The sequence below is a fragment of the Phascolarctos cinereus genome, unplaced genomic scaffold, assembly GCF_003287225.1.
Source record: "Phascolarctos cinereus isolate Bilbo 61053 unplaced genomic scaffold, phaCin_HiC Scaffold_4;HRSCAF=312, whole genome shotgun sequence".
Classification (NCBI taxonomy): domain Eukaryota; kingdom Metazoa; phylum Chordata; class Mammalia; order Diprotodontia; family Phascolarctidae; genus Phascolarctos; species Phascolarctos cinereus.
Genome location: NW_027555847.1, coordinates 675,214,337 through 675,235,866, shown reverse-complemented (window position 1 = coordinate 675,235,866; position 21,530 = coordinate 675,214,337). Strand labels below are relative to the sequence as shown.

The 21,530-nt window shown below is 42.6% G+C and overlaps 1 protein-coding gene across 9 annotated transcripts in view; it reads right to left on the bottom strand.

Annotated features, from left to right (window-relative positions):
* The window catches only part of JSRP1 (junctional sarcoplasmic reticulum protein 1), an 89,370-nt gene that overhangs the window by 30,737 nt on the left and 37,103 nt on the right, over positions 1-21,530 (bottom strand). For 6 of the 9 annotated variants that reach the window (XM_078154111.1, XM_021008793.2, XM_078154109.1 and 3 more), the window contains exon 3: positions 350-562. The exons of 2 other annotated variants lie outside the window; for them this stretch is intronic. The gene's annotated coding sequence lies outside the window, so the exon portion shown is untranslated. The remainder of the gene's footprint in view (positions 1-349; positions 563-21,530) is intronic. One more of the 9 variants, XM_078154105.1, reaches the window with a different exon arrangement.

Sequence of the window (21,530 nt, the reverse complement as noted above, 5' to 3'; positions counted from 1 at the left end):
TGCCCTCATGCCCTCCACTGTGGCTGCTGAGCTGCAAGTGGGGACCCATTTCTCTGGAAAGTAGGTCAGGTCAGTCCATGGGGTCTTCCTTGTTCTTTAGCAAGTGTGGGTTACCTCTCAGGGCACCGGGTCGTCTCCCAGCCTTGGGGCACCCCAGTGTCTGCCTATAAACCCCCAGAAGGACTTGCAAAGCACCAAATGCACTTCCAGAGGCAGGGGAATAGATTGCCGCTCGCTCCCCGCCCCTCCCACGCGTCCCTCCTGACTGCACCAGAGGAGGTTAATATCTCACTAGGCTCCCCAAGGTCACAAAGGGCGGAACTCCCCAAACAGGATTTTCTCTGCTTACCTGAGAGGTGGGCGGGCCACGCCCCAGATCCCCTGAGGGTGGCAGCTGCCGGGCTGGGCCACCAGGTTTGTGGAGGCAGCTGCTATGGAGGTGGGGGTGGGGAGCCACTTTGCCAGGCCGTGGGAATCATGTTTCGTTCTCTGTTGTTTCTGATACAGCTGACTCGGGATGGAGTCCCCCTACCGGCAAGTTGGAGAAGCCGGGTCAGACTGCCTTTGAATAAAGGACACAGAAGGGACTGTGGCCAACCCACCCTTCCTTGCTGCCTCCCCATTTAACAGAAAAGGAAACCGAGGCTCAGCGACAGGAAAGTACTTCAGGCCATAGAGCTCAAGCCAGAAAAGACCCAAAAAAGCATCAAGTCCAATCCACCTTGCCACTTTTTATAAAAAAAAAAATGAACTTAATGAACACCAAAAAAGAGAACAGTTCTATATATAAAATAATACGACAGAAAAATGAGATTATATGTGAAATCACAAATCACTGTTACATGGAGTTTGCTTTTAAAAAAAGTATATAATAAATTCAGCATGTTATTTTCAAAGTTGTCCTGACTGCTATTCCTTCTAAACTTTGTTCTCTTCCCTCTGGGCATGTTAAAAGATGTGAGATGAGTATGTGTGTGTGTGTATACATACATACACACATATATACACACAACACACGAACATATATTTCATATGTATATATACTTCATATGTACATATACTTGTATATATACATGCATGTGTGTATGTGTATGTATATATGCTTATATATATATACTTATAAGTTTACATAAATATATACTTATATATATATATACACACACATACATATACTTAGGTATATACTTAAATATGTATGCTTTTATGTACTTATGTATATATATGTATACTAGCATGTATGTATATATCTATATACTAACATACATATAAATATATACATATATACTTGTATGTGTGTCTATATGTATATACACTTATGTATTTATACATATATACTTATGTATATACTTTTATGTATGCATGTGTATATACATGTATGTGCATACATACCTACATACACTTATACATATAGACTTCTATGTATGCATGTGTGTATATGTGTATGTACCTATATACTTATGTACATATACATACCTGTATATATGCATGTGTATGTATATGTATGTGCATGTGTACATACTCCCTTGGTGTATATATACCCTCTATACTCACATTTGTAGGCATGCACTGCTGAACTGGAAATCAAAGCAGCAAACAAAAGGTGCCAAGCAGCCCAACCCCTGTCTCCTTCCAGGCAGGGGCCAGATGAGGCTAGTGCTGCTGGGCTGGGGGTGGGCCTGTAACAGAGCATCTCTATTGCTGCTGTGCCTGTCTGTACATTGTCTCCTGATCTTGGGTGAAGGACGATTGGGATGGAAGGGCCAGGCTTCGACCCTGTGAGCTCTGAAGGGTCATAAGAGCCTGAGGAGTTTGCCAGCAGACCTAGCTGCCCCAGCCCTGAGAAGCCTGCTTGGCCCAGCCTAGCAGTGGGCGGCTTGGCGGCAGCACTGCTCCTGGGAGGGAGTTCAGCTAGGGGAGGAGGGTTTGCAGCAGTTGCTTTCAGTTTGAGCCCATTCTCCCCAGGGCTCCAGGTGGAAGAAGGGAGGCTGTGTCCTGTTCTCATCTCCCTCTATTATACTCTCCTCTGCGATCTCATCAGCTCCCATCCATACCTCCCCTGGCCCAACCTGCATTCACCACTTCACACCTGGGCTATATTACAAGAGCCTGCTTGGGGTGGGGGTGGGGTCTGCCTGCCTCAGGTTTCTCGCCATTCCAGTCCATCCTCCACTAAAGTTATTCAGCCACTAAAGTGATTTTCCTAAAGCACAGGTCTGACCACTCCTCTACTCAATAAACTTTAGTGACTCTCTATTGCCTCCAGGTACACATACAAAATGCTCTGCCTGGCATTCAAAGACCTTCCTAACCTAGCCCTCTCCTACCTTTCCAGTCTTCTTACACCTTACTCCTTAACATGTACTCATGATGCAGTGGCCTCCTGGCTGTTCTACGAACTCCATCTCTCAGCTTGAGCGTTTTGTCTGACTGTCCTTAATGTCTGGAACCTTCTCCCTCTGTTTCAACTACTGACCACCCTGGCTTCTTTAAGTTCCAACTAAAATTCCACCTTCTCTAGGAAGCCTTCTCCAATTCCTCTTAATTCCAATGTCTTTCCTCTTTTGTTTCCTCTTTATCTTGTATATAACTTGCTTTGTATATATTCATTTATGGTGTTGTCTCCTTGCAAGCTTGTAAGCTCCTTGAGGGCAGGGGCTGTCTTTTGCCTCTTTTTGTATCCCCAGTGCTTAGCATAGTGCCTGGCACATAGTAGGCACTTAATAAATATTTATTGATTGGATATTGATTGATTGATGAGAGGGAGATGGAGTGGAGCTCTGGGGACCTGAACCCACAGTACACTTGGAACTGGGGCTAGCAGTGTGAGCACCAGAGCCTTGTTACATTGGGGTGGGGCAGGGTGGAGGAAGAGAAGGAAAGGAAACCCAGCCCTCCTGTTTGCAATAATTGTCATGAAATTGTTTAAATTCTGCCACAGCTGGCTAGAAAGATCCTCAGACTACCAATGCAGAGAAAACAACTGACGAAATTCAGGGAGTGATGATCCTTTGGGGAAATTCACCAAGAAAACAGAATGCTTTACCACTGAGCCACTATTTCTAAAAACATGCCAATTATTAATGGAGCTCCTTCTCTAAGGCAATCCTCTTTCAGGAGTCTCTTTTAATGGTCTGCTTATTCAAACGTGTCCTTAGCTTGACAGTGGCTGGACTTCACGTGGGTTTCACCAAGCTCTGTAGCAGCCACTGCCTCACAGTAAATTAGGGAAGCTTCCTTAGCTTTTCTCAGGCTCTCAGGCCTGGCCAAGTGCTTGAAGGGAGAGGGAAAAAAGGAAAGATATCAGACAGGAGAGCTGGAGGGGCAACTTGACAAGAGCATTGCCCCAGCTCTGCCACTTAATGACTGAGTGGCACTGGACAAGCCTTGGGCCCTCTTCTCTTCTCTCTATGTCCTCTCCCTTGGTAAGTTTGACCATTTCCAGGGGTACAGTGATCACTTCTATACCTACATGTCCCAAATCTGTAAATACAGCCTTAATCTTCCTCCAAAATTCTACTTGACTATCTCCAACTTTCTGTTTGACATCTTGACCGTGACCTCTTGTCATAGCTCAAATTCAACATGTCCAAAATGGAAGCCATCATCTTTTCTCAGTAATCTGTCCTTCTTCCTAACTTCCCTGTTTTGGCTGAAGGCAGCTCTGAGTTATTCTCGAGTCTTTCCTTCCCCTTCCCTCTCCTCCAGCCCATATCTAATCTCTAATCTAACACTCAACTATTGTGACTACTACACGCACAGCATAGTGCTAGGTGCTGGGGATACAAAAACAAAAATGAAAAATAGTCCTGTCAATTCAAGATCTCTAGCATCTATTCTTTTCTTTCCATCCACACTCTCACCACCTTACTTCCTGCTGCTATCACTTCTTGCTTAGTCTATCTTATTAGTCAAATAATGGTTCTCCCTGTTTCTTTTGTCTCTTCTACAATCCATTTGCCTTGAACACTTTCATTTCAGGAACTGAAATTTTAGAGTCCGAATATGGTGTTCCACTGTTACTGGTGAAAAAAGAGTTTATTACGGAAATGCTGACAGAGCTCTTCCACCTTTTATCTATTTGGTGTCCTTCCAGTATCATCTATAAAAACTCTTGGGATTATCTAGTTTAATTGGACTTCACACCAAGCTTTCGACAAACTTGTTCTTCTCTCTACTGATCTTCACTATTTTTGAGATAATATCGATCATAATCTTTCACCATCCTCCTCTATAAGGTTTTGCAAATTAGGGTATATCTTAACTAGTGTTGCCCTTGGCTGCCATGTCTTTTTGCTTGACAAGAAATACAAGTATTTTCTAGTGGAGGCAGTTTCTGAGATTTTTTTTTTTTGCTTCACTTTGCTAATTACTTTATATCTGTTAACTTTGCATGGGAAATGATGATAGTCTGGGTCAATGTCTTCTCTTTAACTGTTTCCCCTAGTTGTCATCAATAGCTTATCTGAATGAGTCAGGCTAGAGATGTTTTACCTTACTTTATCTTTTTAAATTTATATCCCTGGTTTTTTTAAATCACCTCTATTTCCAAATACAATCCTTTCCCCTTCCCCCCTCCCTAGAGAGTCATCCTTTGTAACAAAATTAAAAGAGAAAAGAAATAGTTCATCCAAACCAACCAACACATCAAATGTATTTGATAGTATATTAACAATCCCCTGCCCATCGTCTTCCATCTCCGCAAAGAAGGGAGGGAAGCGCATTATAACAATTTTTTAAAAATTCTTTCCATTTACATTTCTGTAATCATTGCATATGTTGTTTTCATGATTCTGCTTACTTTGCTCTGGATCAAATGTTCCCATGCTTTTCTGAACTCTTCCTTTGTTATCATTTCATACAGTACAATAACATTCTATGACATTCACAGACTACAATTTGTTTAGCCATTCTAGGCAGCACAGTGGCTAGAGTCCTGGACCCAGAGTCAGGAATACGCTACCACTATTAATGACAGCTAACATTTATATAGTGCTTACTAACGTTCCAGGCATTGTAAGTCATAAGATCAAAGCCTACCTCAGACACTTACTAGCTGTGTGACTCTGAGCAAGTCACCTAACCTCTGTCTGCCTCAGTCTCCTCATCTGAAAAATGGGGATACTTACCTCCCAGGGTTGTTGGCAGGACCAATGCAGATAATATTTGTAAAAGTGCTTTGTAAACTTTAAAGTGCTATTCAAATGCTAGCTATCATTATTTCCAGTTCCTTAGTACCATGAGAAGTGGTGCTATGACTATTTTGATGTATATAGGATCTTTCTGTCTTTGATCTCTTTGGGGCATATTCTAGCAGTGGGATATCCAGGTCAAAGGGCATGAATATTTTAGTCACTTTTTAGGCATAATTCAAAACTGTTTTCCAGAAGGGCTGGGCAAGTTCATGGCTGGATCTGTTTTAATTGCTGTATCTTCTCATCTTTATCCTTTCTTCTAATTTGGCATTGATTTTTATCTTTGTTCTAACAAGTTGACAGCCTAACTGTATACAAACAGTTGATCTGAAATGATTCCATCAGTAACCAGTCAATTCATGTATGTTAGGATCTCTATGGTAAACTGCAGTTTTTGCAATGTTGGTTAGTGCTCATCATACCAAAAGCCTTCCCACTCTTTTTGACAAAAGTAGTCATGATTAGAAAGACATGAAAACTTCTCTGAAATCTATCACCTTCAGTCTCTGTGGTTATCAGTGAACCACAGTTTCCAATCTATATTATACTATCCTTCCCAGTGTCAGTTAATCAGTCGATTAGCACTTACAAAACACCTATTCTGTGCCAGTCACTGTGCTAAGAGCAGGGGAAACAAAGGAAGGCTAACGCGATTCCCTGTCCTCTAGAAGGGGCTCACAGTCTAATCAGGGAGATGAATTACAAATAACTCTGCACAAACAAGCTACATACAGGTTCAGCTGGAGATAATCAACAGAGGAAAGGAAGGTCCTGGCCTTAAAGGGAATGAGGACACGTTTCTTTTTTTTCCCCACTTAACAGTATTTTATTTTTTCCAATTATATGTAAAGATAGTTTTCAACATTTACTTTTATAAGATTTTTAGTTCCAAATTTTTTTCTCCCTTCCTCCCTCCTCTCCCCCAGCTGGCATGCAATCTGATATAATGTATACATGTACAATCATATTAAACATTTTTCCACATTAGTCATGTTGTGAAAGAAGAATCAGAACAAAAGGGGAAAACCATGAGAAAGAAAAAAAAGAGAGAAAATAGTATGCTTCGATCTGCATTCAGATGCCACAGTCCTTTCTCTGGATGTGGATAGCATACTCCATCACAAGTGTTCTGGAATTGTCTTAGATCACTGTATTGCTGAGAAGAACTAAGTCTATTAAAGTTGGTCATCAAATAATGAGGGTACATTTCTTGTGGAAAATAGGATTTTAGCTGGGACTTGAAGGAAGCCAGGGAAGCCTGGAGATGGAGATGAGGAGGAAGAGAATTCCAGGCATGGGAAAATGCCAGTGAAGATGCCCAGAGTCAGGAGATAAGAGTATCACGTATGAGGAATAGCAAGGAGCCCAGTGTGTGGATCCCAGGGAGAAGGAGTAAGATATATGAAGACTGAAAAGGCAGAAAGCAGCCATGTTATAAAGAGCTCTGAACACTAAACAAAGGATTTTATATTTAATCCTGAGCTAACAGGGAGTTTATGGAGTAGGAGGTAGCATGCTCAGATCTATACTTTAGGAAGATCCTTTTTACAGCAGGGAGACCAACTCAAGTCTAGTCTAGTGGTCCAGGCATAATGTGACAAGGGCCTAGATCAGGGTGTTGGCAGCATCAGAGAAGAGAAGAAGACACATGTGAGAGATGTTACAAAGGTGCAATCAACAGGCCTTGGCAACAGACTGGATATAGGGGGTGAGAGCGAGAAGTTGAGGGTGATATCTAGGTTTTGAGATGACTGGGAAGATGGTGATACCCTCATCTGTATTAGGAATATTAGGTAGAGCAGAAGGTTTGGGGTGGGGGAAGATAAGTTTGGTTTTTGAACATACTGCCTTTACATGTTTACTGGACATCCAATTCTAGATGTCTGATAAGCACTTGAAAATTCAAGAATGGAGGTCCAGAGACAGGCTAGGGTAGGATAAGTAAATTTGAGAATCATCAGCATAGAGATGACATGAATCTATGGAAGCTAATAAGATCACCAAGAGAAATAGTATAGAGAGGAAACAGAACAGAGCCTAAGACAGAACCTGGGAGAGCACCCTCCATTAGCAGGTGTGACCTGGACAAAGATCCAGGAAAAGAAACTGCGCGATGGTCAGGTAGGTAGGAGGAAAACCTGGACTGCAAAGTGTCATGGAAACCTGGACAGAAAAGACAATCAAGTTAAAGAGGGTGATCAACAGTGTCAAAAGCTACAGAAAGGTCAAGGAGACCAGTTTCAGTTGAATGATGAGTTTGGCAACCAGACTGTAGATAGTTAAGAAGAGAATGAAAATAAAAGTATAGGCACCTCACGTAGATGGCCTTCTCAATAACTTTAGCCATAAAAAGGAGAAGAGATATGGAATTATGGCTAGTAGGGATGGTTGAATCAAGTAAAGGTTTTTTGATGGGAGACATGGGACTGTTTGTTGGCAGCAGGAAAGCAGCCAGGAGATGAGAAGAGATTGAAGATAAGTGAGAGGGTAGAGAAGAGAGAGGAGGCAATCTGTTAGAAGCTGGGGGGGAATGGGATCACTTGTGTACATAGAGGGATTTGCCTTGGTAAGAAGGGCCACCTTTTCATGTGAGACAAGGGTGAAGGAGGTAGTGGCAGATGGCATCTGAGTGATGTGAAATGAGGAGGAGGGAAAAAGAAAGAGCTCCTGGAGAATGGCTTCAGGTTTTTTTTTTCTGTAAAATATGAGGCAAGGTTTTCATCGTGGGGGATGGTGAAGGGGAGCCATGGGATGCTTGAGGAGGGATGAGAAGGTTTAGAAGAGCCGCTGTGGAAAATGGAAGAGTGAGTCAAATAGAAAGGCATAAAAGGATTGCCTTTGCACAGTGAGCTCCCAGTTGAGATTATGTTACATAAATTTATAATGGAGCCAGCCAATGCAGTTTCGTGATTTTTCTCCAGCTTCATTCAGCAGCACATGAGTAGCAATAAAGGCAGCAGATGGTGGAAGTTAATCTAAGGCTGAGGCTTAGCATGGCAAGATTGGCAACAGGATAAGGGGGAAAGAAGAAGACAGTTTAGAGTTGAATTGATTCACCAAAGTGTCAAAATGGGGAAGGCAGGAAAGTGTAGCCAGTAGAGGGCCTGGGGAAAAAACTAAGAAGTTGAGGCATGGAGGTTATGGTGAGGATAAAGAAGAGCATTAGGAGTCACAAGGTTGAGGGAGAGGTTGAATCATAACAGATTATGATCAAATAAAGGAATTTCAGAATTCATGCACGTGGAAGTGGTGCATTTGTTGGTAACGGCGAGATCAAGAGAATGACCATTTCTGTCTGTAGCTGAAGTAGAATGGAGGACAGGTAATGAGAAATGAGTAAGGTGGGGAACTGAGAGGTTAGGGTGTTTAAGGAAGTATAGATATATATAATGAAGTCCCCTAGCATAAGAGCAGAAGATTGGGAGGAAAGACTGCAAACAAGGTATTGAACTTGTTGAGGAGGGAAGAGTGTCATAGAGGTCCATAGATAACTGCTAACAGAATCCTGATTAAGTGGGAGATATGTATTGAGTGAATCTCAAAGAAAGAGAGGGTTTCTGAGTGATGGTGGTCGGGGATGAGTTTGGAAGTGGCAATGGAGAGCAAGCAGTATTCCAACTCCCCCACCTCAATCAGTGAATGGGGGGGGGAGAAATGAATGAAAAGGCAGTTGGAAAGGGTGGCCAAGGAGGCTGTATTTCCAGGAAGAGATCAAGAAGATGAAAGAAGAAAGAAAGGAAAAGGTTTAAGATGAAAGCAAGTTTGTTATTTATGGAACAAGCATTCCAGAGAGCACAGTGCAGAGTGAGACAGCAGGACTACTGGGTGAAGGAAGATGAGAATAAGGGATTGATTAGTGCAGGATGGAGAATGGGATCTGAATAATGACTGCCAGGGTTTCAAAGTCACTGGGATGGGGAGGGTATGACCAGGGACCAGTTGGAATTTGCTAATCATTAATGAATGAGTTCAGGGGGGTTATCAACATCCCTAGGGGTTTGGTTTCAGAGTAGCGTCCTCTCAAAGTGTCAGGTAGGTCAAGCACAGGACCAGGGGAAGGGAGCCAATGGAATGGCATTTCTTTCTTTTCCCTGCAGGCAGAAACAGACCAGGCCAGAGGAAAGGAGAAGGGAACAGAATGGAATTTTTCCATTCACTGCCATCAGAAAAAGGCCAAACAAGAAGATCTCTGGGTGGTAGAATGGCATCTCTCTCTGTGTCCTGCAGGCAAGAAGGAAGCCCTGCAAGCAGGAAGAGGCCAGCCTTGGAAATGGAATCATGGCTCTCTAACTCTGCACTGAAAGCAGCAATTATTAACGTGTACACTGGCTTGTTCGGAGCATCTTGCCAAGTTCTTTGGAGGATTCCTCTGTCCCCTCACCCTCTGCAACAGGTGCTGGTGCAGAAGTCACAGTCTTCTTCACTTCTTCTTTTGGCTTATGCTCATTATGGTTACTACAAGGGGAGATGAACCAAAGTCCCACGAGACGATGTTTCTCATTGCCTTTGGGTACATCACGAAACCGATTCCAACAACTCTTCTAGGCGCTCTAAAATGGCATACAACTGCCATGCAGGCAGGGGTATTGTGAGAGTAGAGAAAGCGTGTATAAAATAATTTATAACTATTAAGTAATAATAGCAGTAATAACAGCATGGTAAGGTTTGAAACGGCTTTCTTTACAATAATTCTATGATACAAGAAATGCCAAGTATTATTATCTTCATTTTATAGATTAGGAAACTGAGGCTCTGAGAAGAGAAGTGACTCATCTATGGCTGTAGTGTTAGAAAGAATACCATGGACTGTTATTCTTCCTTCAAGGACCTGTAATTTCATTTGTGAGATCACTAATGACACTTCTTTCATCCTTAACACATCTAAAACCAAAACTATGCTGCAGTTATTGTGCTAAAAGGCCTTGCTCTCCACACTTAGGTAGGCTGACCTTGGACAACAGATTGTAAGTGGAACCTGCTAGACTAGTGTTTCAGTGGTAGAACCTTTGAGAACCCAAGGTCACCTCCACATTACCATGGGGTATCAGAGAAGCATTAATGAAATAAAAATAAAAACTGAATACAAATCCACTAAATGCTACCCCTTTAGCTATAGTCTAAAGTTATAGTGATCTAAAAAAATGGAATGGACTGCCTCAAAAGACTGAGAATTACCCTATCACTGGAGGCGTACTGATAGATAATAAATGACCACCTAAAGTTTGTAAGTGGAATTCCTGTTTCATATAGGAACTAGACCAAATGATCCAGTTTGGTATTGGGGGAGTTTTTTGGGGGCCCCTGACCCACAAAAAATATGAGGCAAAGGCTACACAGAAAAAGCAACCTTACACGATGTATTCATACCTGAATATTCATTATTATTTCAGCTTAGAAAATCAGTAGTTCTCAATTTAAACAAACAACAAAAAAGGTTCAAAGGCTCCCCACTCCTGACTAGTCCACCCCTGCACCCCCTTCCCCCCCAGTCCATACAGTCATTCTGAAGTAATGAAAAAACTGGTCTTGGAGACCAAACATTGGTGCTGGTCTTAACTCATTTACGAGCTGCATAAATCGCTTCTGCTCTCTAGGCCTCAGGTTCCCCAACTGTAAAATGGAGGCAATAATGTTTGCTGTCCGAGCTCAGAGGATCCTAAAATGTAAAGCTAGAAGAGAACTTAGAGATCATCCAGCTCAACCTGCTCATGTTACAACTGAAGAAACTGAGGCTTCAAGAGAAGAAGTGACTTGTCTATGGCCCCACATGGAATAAGGATAATGGTGTTAGTATTCAGACCAAAGTCTCCTGACTCCCCATCCTGTACATCATCCTACTCAACTGCCTGCAAGGACTGCTGGCAACAACAGCAATGGAAGCTCTCACTACCATGACTTCCAAGGTCCCTTCCAACTCTGAGGTTCTGTGACTCTCCCCTTCTTGCCTGCAGGAGTTAACAAAATTCCTCCCGAACGATCTACTCCTGGGCTCGGTTGACACTCGTGATATTCACATAGCAGAATTCCCCCCATGCTCTCAGCTGAAAAGACTGGAAGCCAGAAGTCTGCATCTAATGCTTCCCCACAGGGAACAAGGGAACAATCATTTGGCTCTCTTGGTCTATAGTGTTTAAAGTTCTTTAAAGGATAAAAAAAAATGTAGGGAGAAGAGCCCTGGATTTCAAGTCCAAGGACCTGCGTTTGAATTCTGATTCTGCCACCTTCTAACTAATGCTGGGCAAATCCCTTTGCCTTTCTGGGACTTGGTTTTTCCTATCTAAAACACAAGGGTTGTTCCCTAAGGTCCTTTCTTGTGTCTTCCAGGGTTCTGATATTCTATGATCTCAAATGGGGATAATTACATTTAACTATGTCATTGGGTGTTGTACAAAACAATTATAGTTTAGTAATATAGTTTAAATTCTTTGGATGAAAACTGCCATATAAAAGTAACGAGTAATCACTAGGTGACGTTTTTGTCTTTATTGGGTTAAGACAGCCTGAGACTAGCAAGCAATAAATAAAAGGAAGCCGGCTTGTTTTATGGGTTAGTTCAAAGGCAACATTCTGCCCATAACATTACATTGTTCGAAGGGTGTTTTCAGTTGCTTCTTTTTCTTTATTCACTGTGAGGAAGAGCAATGATTTGTATTTCCAGGTTCCTTTTCACCCCCAACTGCTTTATCAACTCAGATTAATTAAAGCGGATAACACTCCCATCAAAGGGGTATTTTACTTCCTCCATTTTATAGGAGGGGAAGCAGGGGCACCCAAAATGGAAAATGGTCAGTGGCTTGAGCAAGGTACGAACCAGGTAGCCCTCAGTCCCAGCCTCTTGACTTAGAAAAACCCTCACCTTTTCTACTGGAGAGATAACAGTGTTTGTGAGGCAATATTTCCTAGTGGGAGGAGCCCTAAACTTGGTGTCAAGAGACTAGATCCAAATCCTGACTTAGATACTTATTAGCTGTGTGACCTCAGACAAGTCCATTCATCTCTCTGGGCATTATTTTTCTCTTCCATAAAATGGGAATGATGATACCTGGAGTGCCGCCTTCACAGGGTGGTTGTGAGGACCGAGGCAGCATGTAAAGTGGCTGGTAAACCTTAGTTTGCACAAATGCCAGTTCTTATTGTTACATCATCATTGCCATTTTGGGGAAAGACTACACAGAGAGAGTACTCTCTCCGGCTTGCTCAGACCTCATTGGCCCTCTTCTCCATTCCCCCTGTAGTTATTTCTGTTCAGGCTCTTATTTCTTGCCTGGACCATTAGAACTGCCTCCTAACTGCTCTTCACGACTCCAGGCTATCCTGTACCCAGCCCATCCTCCACTGGCTGCCTAAGTAATCTTCCTAACACATCATCACTAGCATCACATGAAGTCTCTCTTCATATGCCATCAGTGGTTTCCTGTTGCCTAAAATCCCACCTTCCATAGGAAAACTTTCCCCAACATGCTAGTGCCTGGTGCCTGTTGACTACCTCCAACTTATCTTATCTAAATCTTGTTTGTACACAGTTGTTTGCATGTCGTTGCCCCCATTAGACTGTGAGCTCCCTCAGAGCAGACTCTCTTTTGCCTTCTTTGTATCCCATTGCTTAGCACAATGCCTGACACATAGTAGGTACTGAATAAATATTACTTATTGACTCAACTGACTGCTAACTGGTTGTCAAGGCCTCCCACAACCTGGCACCTCTCCATCTGCACAGCCTTATCTCATTCTACTCTCCTTTATTTGCTATATGTTCTCTACAACCTGGGCTATTTTCCATTTCCTTACCATTCCCATCATTCACTCACGATAGTCCTTAGGCCTGAAATGGACTTTTCTCCCCCCACTCCCCTTACCTTCCATCTCCATTTGCTGAAGACTCAGCTCTGATGCTTCTTCCTTCATGAAACCTTCCTTCACCTCCCAGGTGAAAATGATCTCTCCCTTCTTAAATTTTTCAAAGCACTTTGCCTGGATATCTCTTTTCCACTTATCTCTCACTCCCTTATATCATACAACAGTTATCTGCGTGTTTACTTCCTACCTTTATTAGACTGTAAGCATCTTAAGACCAAGTCCCACCCAGCTCTTAGCTGTTTTTATATTCCCAGCAACTAACCCAGGGCCTTGCCTTATATACAGTGGATACTTCAGAAGTGTTTGCTGAAATGAACTGAATATTGTATCCAGTTCTAGGTCCCTTCTTTAGGAAGGACAGTGATCGGCTAGATCTCATTACTTTTTTCTAAAAGAAGGAAGGTAGCAGCTAAGCCCAAAGCTGGCAGTGAGGAATATTAAGGTTGTGATTGAGAAGGAAATCCAGCTGAGCTGGAGAACAGGTCAGATACAGAGAAGCCATCTGGCTAGTCAGCTAGCCCAGCTGAGATGTTGAGCCCAGTGAGGTGGTAGGGAAGCATATTGTGGACCAGACTAGACCAGCTCAGCTCAGCATTTTTTTTGAATGATTCTTTTTTTTATTTTTAAAAATTTATTTATTTTTAGTTTTCAACATTCACTTCCACAAGATTTTGAGTTCCAAATTTTCACCCCATCTCATCCCTCCCCCCACCCCAAGATGGCATACATTCTGAATACCCCTTCCCCTAGTCTGCCCTCCCTTCTGTCTCTCCCTGCCTTCTCTTTTCCCCTTCTCCTATTTTCTTGTAGAGCAGGATAGATTTTTGTACCGCATTTCCTATATTTCTTATTTCCCAGTTGCATGTGAAAACTTTTTTTCTAACATGTGTTTTTAAAACTTTGGGTTCCAAATTTTCTCCCTCCCTCCCTCCCCACCCACCCTCAATGAAAAGGCAAGCAACTCAATACGGGTTATACATGTACAGTTATGCAAAACATAGTAGTCGTGTTATGAAAAACTAACTACGGACAATTCTTGAGGCAGAAAAAGAATATGAAAGTCTAGCAGGTTACCCAATTCTGGGCAGTTTTAGGGTTTTGCATTACCTTGGCTATGTGTGTTTCCTCTTTGGGCACTCTACAAGTCTGGGATTTTAGGTATGTGCCCATTCTCCCTGTGGCCTCTATATACATTGGTGAGAGCGTTTACAGGCAAATTATGTAGTTGCCTTGAATTTTCAGTTAATGTTTTGGTGAGGAGTAACTGAGTATTAGTGGCTGATTTGTTGAGCTAATGAGCTATCGTGCTGGTAGAAAGTCACTCACAAGGGTTGCCTTTAGAACCTTGAGAGTTAGAGCAGGAAGCTCACAGCCACTCTTCTGGGGAAACCATGGGCCTTGTCAAAGTGAGTACAGGTGAAGTGACCAAGCCAGTCCCGGCCCTGGGAGAACTGGGAGTCAGCACCATACCCAGGCTATAAGAAGAAGAACCAGGGTTTATATGGTGCTTTCAGGCTTTCAAACAGCTCTACATATGGCATCTCATTTGGCTTTTACGATAACCTTGTGACATGGATGCTCCTTTGACCATTTTACACAAAAGAAATGCCGGCTCAAAAAAATTAAGTGACTTCGCATCACAGGATTAATAAATGTGTGAGATAAAATTCAAACTCAGGTCTCTGCTGACTACAAATCCAGTGTTTTTCCTACTAGTACACCATGTTGCTCAGGGAACAGAAGATCCGAAGCAGGGGTGGTGGTAGGTAGGGGAAGGAATAACTGTTGTCTTCAAATACTTGAAGGGCTAGAGAAGCTTTGTGAATGCAGAATTCTAGACTTAAAAGTCAGAAAGCCCTTGGTTCAAATCCTGCTTCAGACACTTACTAGCTGTGTGACCCTAGGCAAGTCCCTAGCTTCCTCATCAAATGAGGATAATAACAGCAGAGTTAAATCACAGGGTTGCAGTGAGGATCCAATGAGACAATAATATATAAATGATGGATATTCATTTATTTCTATTCTAAATGAGGTATTGGGGTACAAAGATGTTCTGTTTGGTCTCAGGGGGCAGAGTTAGGACAAAGGGGTAGAATTTTATAGGGAAACAAACTTCCACTCCACTTAAGGAAATACTTTCTAACAACTGAACTATCTGACATTGGAACTGATTGTCTCTTGAGGTACTATGTTTCTCATCACTAGTAACATTTGTTGTTTTTCTGGTCATTTTCAGTCATGTCCAACTCTTTGTGATCCCTTTTTTGAGGGGTGGTCTTCTTGGCAAAGATACTGGAACGGTTTGCCATTTCCTTTTCCAGCTCATTTTATAGATGAAGAAACTGAGGCAAAAAGGGTGAAGTGGCTTGCCAAAGGTCACACAGCTACTAAAGCATCAGAGGCTGACCCTGCACTCTATCTGATTTGCCACCTAACTGCTTCATTCAGAGTTTAATGCAACCATTTTTAAAGGACGCTTTAGAGAAGACCAATGTATATAGGTTAGAGGATTAAACTAGATTCTGGCCTCTAAGATCCCTCCCAACTCTGTGATTCTATGAAATATGAAGCAAGAAGATTAAAAAAAAAGACTCAAGAAATAGATTAGAACTTATACATTCAAATGGTTATTATTTTTGAAAGTCCCCCTGGGAAGCTGTAACTAATTCCAATGATGCTACAATTGTTGAAAACATTTTCAAAGTACCTCGTTGGAACTGTCTTCTAGAATTATGGCCAATGTGTGGAAGTTCCGGGGATCTGTAATCTCAATATTTCAGTGTGATATGAGGAAGAACTTCCTAACAATGAGAGATTTCTGAAAATAATGTGTGTGAATGCTTTAGGAAGTATTGAGTTTTCCGTCCATGAGGCTGTTCAAGTGGAAGCTAGATGATCATTTATTGGGGATATTCTAGGGAGGATTTGTGTGTTGTTTATTGGGTCAGAAAAGATGGCCTCTAAGAGCCCACCCAACTATGGGATGAGTCATTTTCAAATTCAGTCATTTTAAATTCTATCCACACCAGAAGTGAGGAATAAAGACACAGACTGGAAGCTTAGTGAGGGCAGGGACTTTGTCTTCTTCTAAACCTCTGTAGCCTATACGCTGAGCACAAGGACTTCCTGAGTACTGAATGGATGCCTAGATTCTAGCTGTATGGCAGCAAAAGCACTAGACTGGAGTCAGGGGACCTGGTTTTCATTTCTGCCTTTGCTACTTACCATTGGTGTGACATTGGCAACTCACTTCCCCTCTCTAGGCCTAATTTATTCATCCAGAAAATTAGAGATTTGTACTAGAAGTTCTCTCCAATCCCTTCTGGCTCAGAATCCCATGATCCTCTGCATATAAAACAGAAGCTGCTTCGAGCATCACTCATTTCTGTTTGAGCCCTGAATGCATCAGATGATGGTCTTTGGCAACATATTTACTTTCCTAAAATTATGTTTGTATTAAAGCTAATATTAACAAATAAGTTTGTGTCTTGTAGCTGATAGGCTGCATAAGAGAAAGTCTAGAACAACAAATTTTACCTTGGATGATCCCCACTTGGTTAACCCCAACCCTGCTCTCTCCAGGTTCTCCTTTCTGAGCCTTCTTTTCCCGTCTCCTTTAATGCTTTCTCCCACTTCCTGTACTATGAAATTTACAAGTGGGAGTGAGGCTCCCCGTCAAATCCTGTCCAGGCACTTTTCCTGTCTCTCTCTGTCTACACTTTTCCCTAGGTGATTTCATTTACTCCATGGGTTCCATTATCATCCCTATGCAGATGATTCAGACCTCAACATAGATCCAGCCCTTATCTCTACCTTAACTATAATTCTTCATCTCTAACTGCCTGCTGGACAGCACCATATAAATGTCCCATTAGCGCCTCAAACTCAGCAAGTCCCAGAATGAATGTACACTATTCTCTGTATCTGTCCCTCCTCCCAATATCCAGCATGGTACCACTGAAAGGTCAGTGGCTTTGGAGACATGGGTCCCCACCTCTGATATTTATACCTGTATGACCTTGAGCAAGGCAGATTGCCTCATCTATAAAATGAGGGTGTTGGCCTCAATGGCCTCTAAGGTCCCTTACTCAAAATTTATGAACTTATTTTAACAGGGATTTGAAAACTGAATGACATCCCTGGCTTTGTGGTTCCAAGGGACAAGCATTCCCTCTAAGGCAGGAGTTCTTAACCTTCTTTATGTCATGGGTTCCTTTGGCAATCTGGGGAAGCCTTTCTCAGAATAATGTGTTTTAAACTTACAGTGGAAGGAAACAGTAAAATTTAGTTAGAGGTCAGTGAAAATCCAAGTTCATGGAGTCCTGAAATCTAGCCATTGTCCCCTTGGGAGGTCCTGGTCCTCAGGGGTCAAGAAGCCCTGTTCTAAGCCCTGAGAGTGATCTTTGAGCCGAAAGGTGGACATGAGTCCCACACAGGCATTCTGAAAGAGACATACATTCTCTCAAAGGGAGGAGGAAACAGAAGCAGAAAATCAAGTTCCTTCTACAGCAAGGCCAACTATGAGTCTCTAAGAGACTGAGGCTCACAACTTCAGAGCTTGCTCTGCCTCACCACGAAAACCACATCCACTGAGTAGCCAAGTCCCATTGATTTCACCTCTATACCATTCCAAGCACAGCTCACAGTGTAATCCCCCAGGTCAGGTTTCCATCCTCTGTCACCTAGGTTATTGTAACAACTTCATAACTGGTCTACCCAATTTCTCCTTTCTTAGAATCAGAAATCACAGGATCATAAAGCAAAGTATGTGACACTTAGTAGGAACTTAATATATGTTTATTGACTGGCTGACTGGCTGACACAGAACCCCAGATATAGAAGGGATCTTAGAGACCATCTGGCCCAAATGGGACCTGAACAAGTATCTTGTCTAAAAGTACTGATCCAGAGCAGCTAGGTGGCGCAGTGAATAGAACACCAGCCCTGGAGTCAGGAGGACTTGAGTTCAAATTCAACCTCAGATACTTGACTTACTAGCTGTGTGACCCTAGGCAAGTCACATAACCTGACTGCCTCACCAAATAAATAAAGTACTGATCCATCCTTTGCTTGAAAGCCTCAAATGAGAGAGGGATTCACCATCATCTGATCATAGGACACAACACAGGAAATGTCTGGGACTGGTTCAATTTGACAGGCCTATGTATCAAACCTGAGTCCAATTCAAAATCACAAATGCCAGCTACAGGCCAGTCAAATGCAGAGGTGAGAGGGAATTGTGATTTAACGCTGGTCAGGTACAGAGAGGAAGGACTCCTGAGAGAGAGGCTTCGTAGGGGATGGGGATTGGAGGGAGGAATGTGTTTCTCTCCTCTCCCTCTAATGACCTCATGAATTTCAAAAGTTCAAGATCTGGAATGTCCACTGGAGCTGGTGCCGGTGGTCTTGGAGCAGCGGTGGCTGAAGGAAGCTGAGAATCACACCATGAAAAGACAGTTTGGAGACCCTAGAAGGGCACTGACTGGCATCTCCTAAGGGGAACTTCATGAGGACTCCACAGAGGGGAAAGAGGCCACCCAGTAACTAGAGACTCTGCCCTCTAAGTCTGATCCTAATCTCCCCAGGGACCTCAGGAATGCAAGGACGTTACCTTCACGGGGGGGGGGGCGGGGAGTTCTGTAATAACTAACAGTGCTACACTTGCTGGGTTATTGCTGTCCGTTGTTTAGTCATTAGTCATGTCTGACTCTCCATGGCCCTTTTGGGGTTTTCTTGGCAGAGACACTGGAGCGGTTTGCCATTTCCTTCTCCAGCTCATTTTACAGAAGAGGAAACTGAAGCAAACAGGGTGAAGTGACTTACCCAGGGTCACACAGCTAGTACTGAGGCCTGATCTGAATTGGAAGTTGAGTCTTCCTGACTCCAGGCTTAGCACCCTGTCCACTATGGCCCCACCTAGCTGCCCTCCCTAACACTTAACCCACCCTAATGTGGAGTTTTATTAGAGCCACAAAGCTAAAGACAGTTAAGATTTAAGCTCCTTGAATCAGAGGAGATAAAGCGACCTAGGGCAACTTACTTTTCCCTAAGCTTCAATTTCCCTATCTGTAAACTCAGGAATCTTGAAACTCTTTTTGTGTGTCACAGACCCCTTTGGGGAAGCCTACAGACCAGAATGATGTTTTCAAATGGATAAAATGAGTAAATACATACATTACAGAAGAAACCAATTATAGCATATCCATCTACCATCTATGTGCGTATGTATGTTTGTGTGTATTTGTGTATGTTTGTGTGTGTGTATATGTGTATATATATAAATATATGTGTGTGTATATATAAATATATGTGTGTGTAGATATATCTATATCTATATCTATATATATATATATATATCTATAGTGTTTGTGTGTGGGTATGTATGCCTTGCATTGCTAGATAGGTACAGTCTTGTAATTTTTCCAATATAATTTTAATTTGCTTTCCAGAATGATTGAGCCATTTCACAGACGTACCAATAGGACATTAATGTGCCAATCTTTAGCCTCTGCAATATCTTACATTTTTGTCTTTTGACATCTTTGCCAGGCTGATGGCTGTACGCGCACACGCACACACACACACACACACACACACACACACACACACACACACACACACACTCGTAATAAAAACAAGTTCAGGGACCCCAGATTAAGATTCAACTAAAGTGCCATGATCGCTAAATGATCTCTTAGGTCCCTTCCAATACTAACATTTTATATTCTAAAGCTTCTTCTAGCACTAACTAATATTCTATTTTCCAAGGTCACTTCCAGCTCTAATGTGCTATATGTGCCTGCAAGAAAACATTAGAAGTTAGCTCCACCTATTTCCTAGGCTCCCTCTGGCTGCAGTCGGGAGGAGGAATCTACTCCCATTTTCCCTGGAGCTGATGCAGTTGTTAGATGCCTCAAGTTTGAATAGCTGGGATCTTCCAGGGTCTTCGCCCAAGAAATGGTGGGGAATTAAGCATGTAAAGAGGATAGAGATCAGAACTTCCTTTTTCTAGCTAGCCTAGGAGGAGTGGGGCAGGAGGGAGGAGAGGGAAAACTGTTCCAGATGACACACTGTAAATAGGCCTGCACTTTGTTATAGAGAGATTTAGAATGACCCTTGGGAATGAATTTCTGGCCCTTGGCAAGCATAAGATAGCCTATCTTTTTCTCCAGAAAAAACAAACAATCCATTCCTTACTCTATATCAGAAATGATTTGTTTCAAATCAAGGCTAAATAAGAAATAAATAAAGGAAAGGAAGATGGGGCTCATGAGGTCATTGTGAAGAAAGAGAAAAATGAGGACCAGGAGAGTATTCTAGTGGAATCATTAAGCAGGAGAAAGAAAAGCCGAGCAGCAGTAAAGAAACTTGAGTTTGAATCCTGTCCTGGCACCAACTCGTGTGACTGAGCAAGTTATCCTCCCCACCCCCAAGCCCAGCCTGTTTCATTTCCTAGCTAGAAAAAGGAGGAAGTGCACCAGATGATCACTAAAGGCCCTTCTGGCTCCATGTACTACTCAATATTCTACGAGCCCCCAGCTCCGATATTCTGTGTTTTAAGACACCCTCTAGCTCAAACATTCTCTGTTCTAAGGGCCCTTACAGAATGGCAGTCCTTGATCTTCTTTTACCTACCCACTTAAAACTATTTAACTCTGGTATGTATAAATTGTTGTTCTTCTTTCATTTTTGAAGAGGATGGACCAGTGACTTCATGGGTGACGTCTTGGCATGCTTGTACATTGGATTTAAGTGAGGCAGAGCTACACAAAGTCATCAGCTTCACTCTCACTTCCAGAGTCATCAAAGTCCAGTGACAGGACAGAGGTCAAGAAGATTGGCGATGACTTGGGATGGCAGTGGATGACCCTGGCATCTTTAATGTCCAACCAAGCTCTAAGTGCACCACAGAGCTGCCCACTGACAAATTTTGCATGCTTGGGGGAGACATCCCCCTGACTGACTGACAGGTTTGAGACTGGGTCCTTGTTACCCGCAACCTACTTTAGCCCATCTGTTGAGGTTTTACTGGGGTGAGGCCGCTGAGCATGCTATAGTTTCTTGGAGCCACAGATAAAAGTTAGGTGAAGGTGGCCACCGAAGGTGGATAAGCAGCCCTGAAAAGGGCTTAGCAAGCCCTCACACCAGAGGTACTAGTCTTCCCTGAACACTCTATATACCCCAAAATGTTTGTTCAGTTGCATTGGACTCTGGCAAATAGAGATCAAATGACTTGCCCAGGGTCACACAGCTAAGAAGAGTCTGAAGCCAAATTTGAACTCAGGTCTTCTTGACTCCAGGCCTAGTACTCTACCCACTGAGCCACCTAGCTGCCTCATTAGGTATAAACACTTCTTGACTAAATAAATCAATTAAAACCAGTATAAAGAAGGAATTCATACCTCCTTGACTCAATCAAAGCTATTGCTGAGACTTGGTCCCACCCTGAATAGTTTGCATTAAAAGGAAGGGACTATCTTG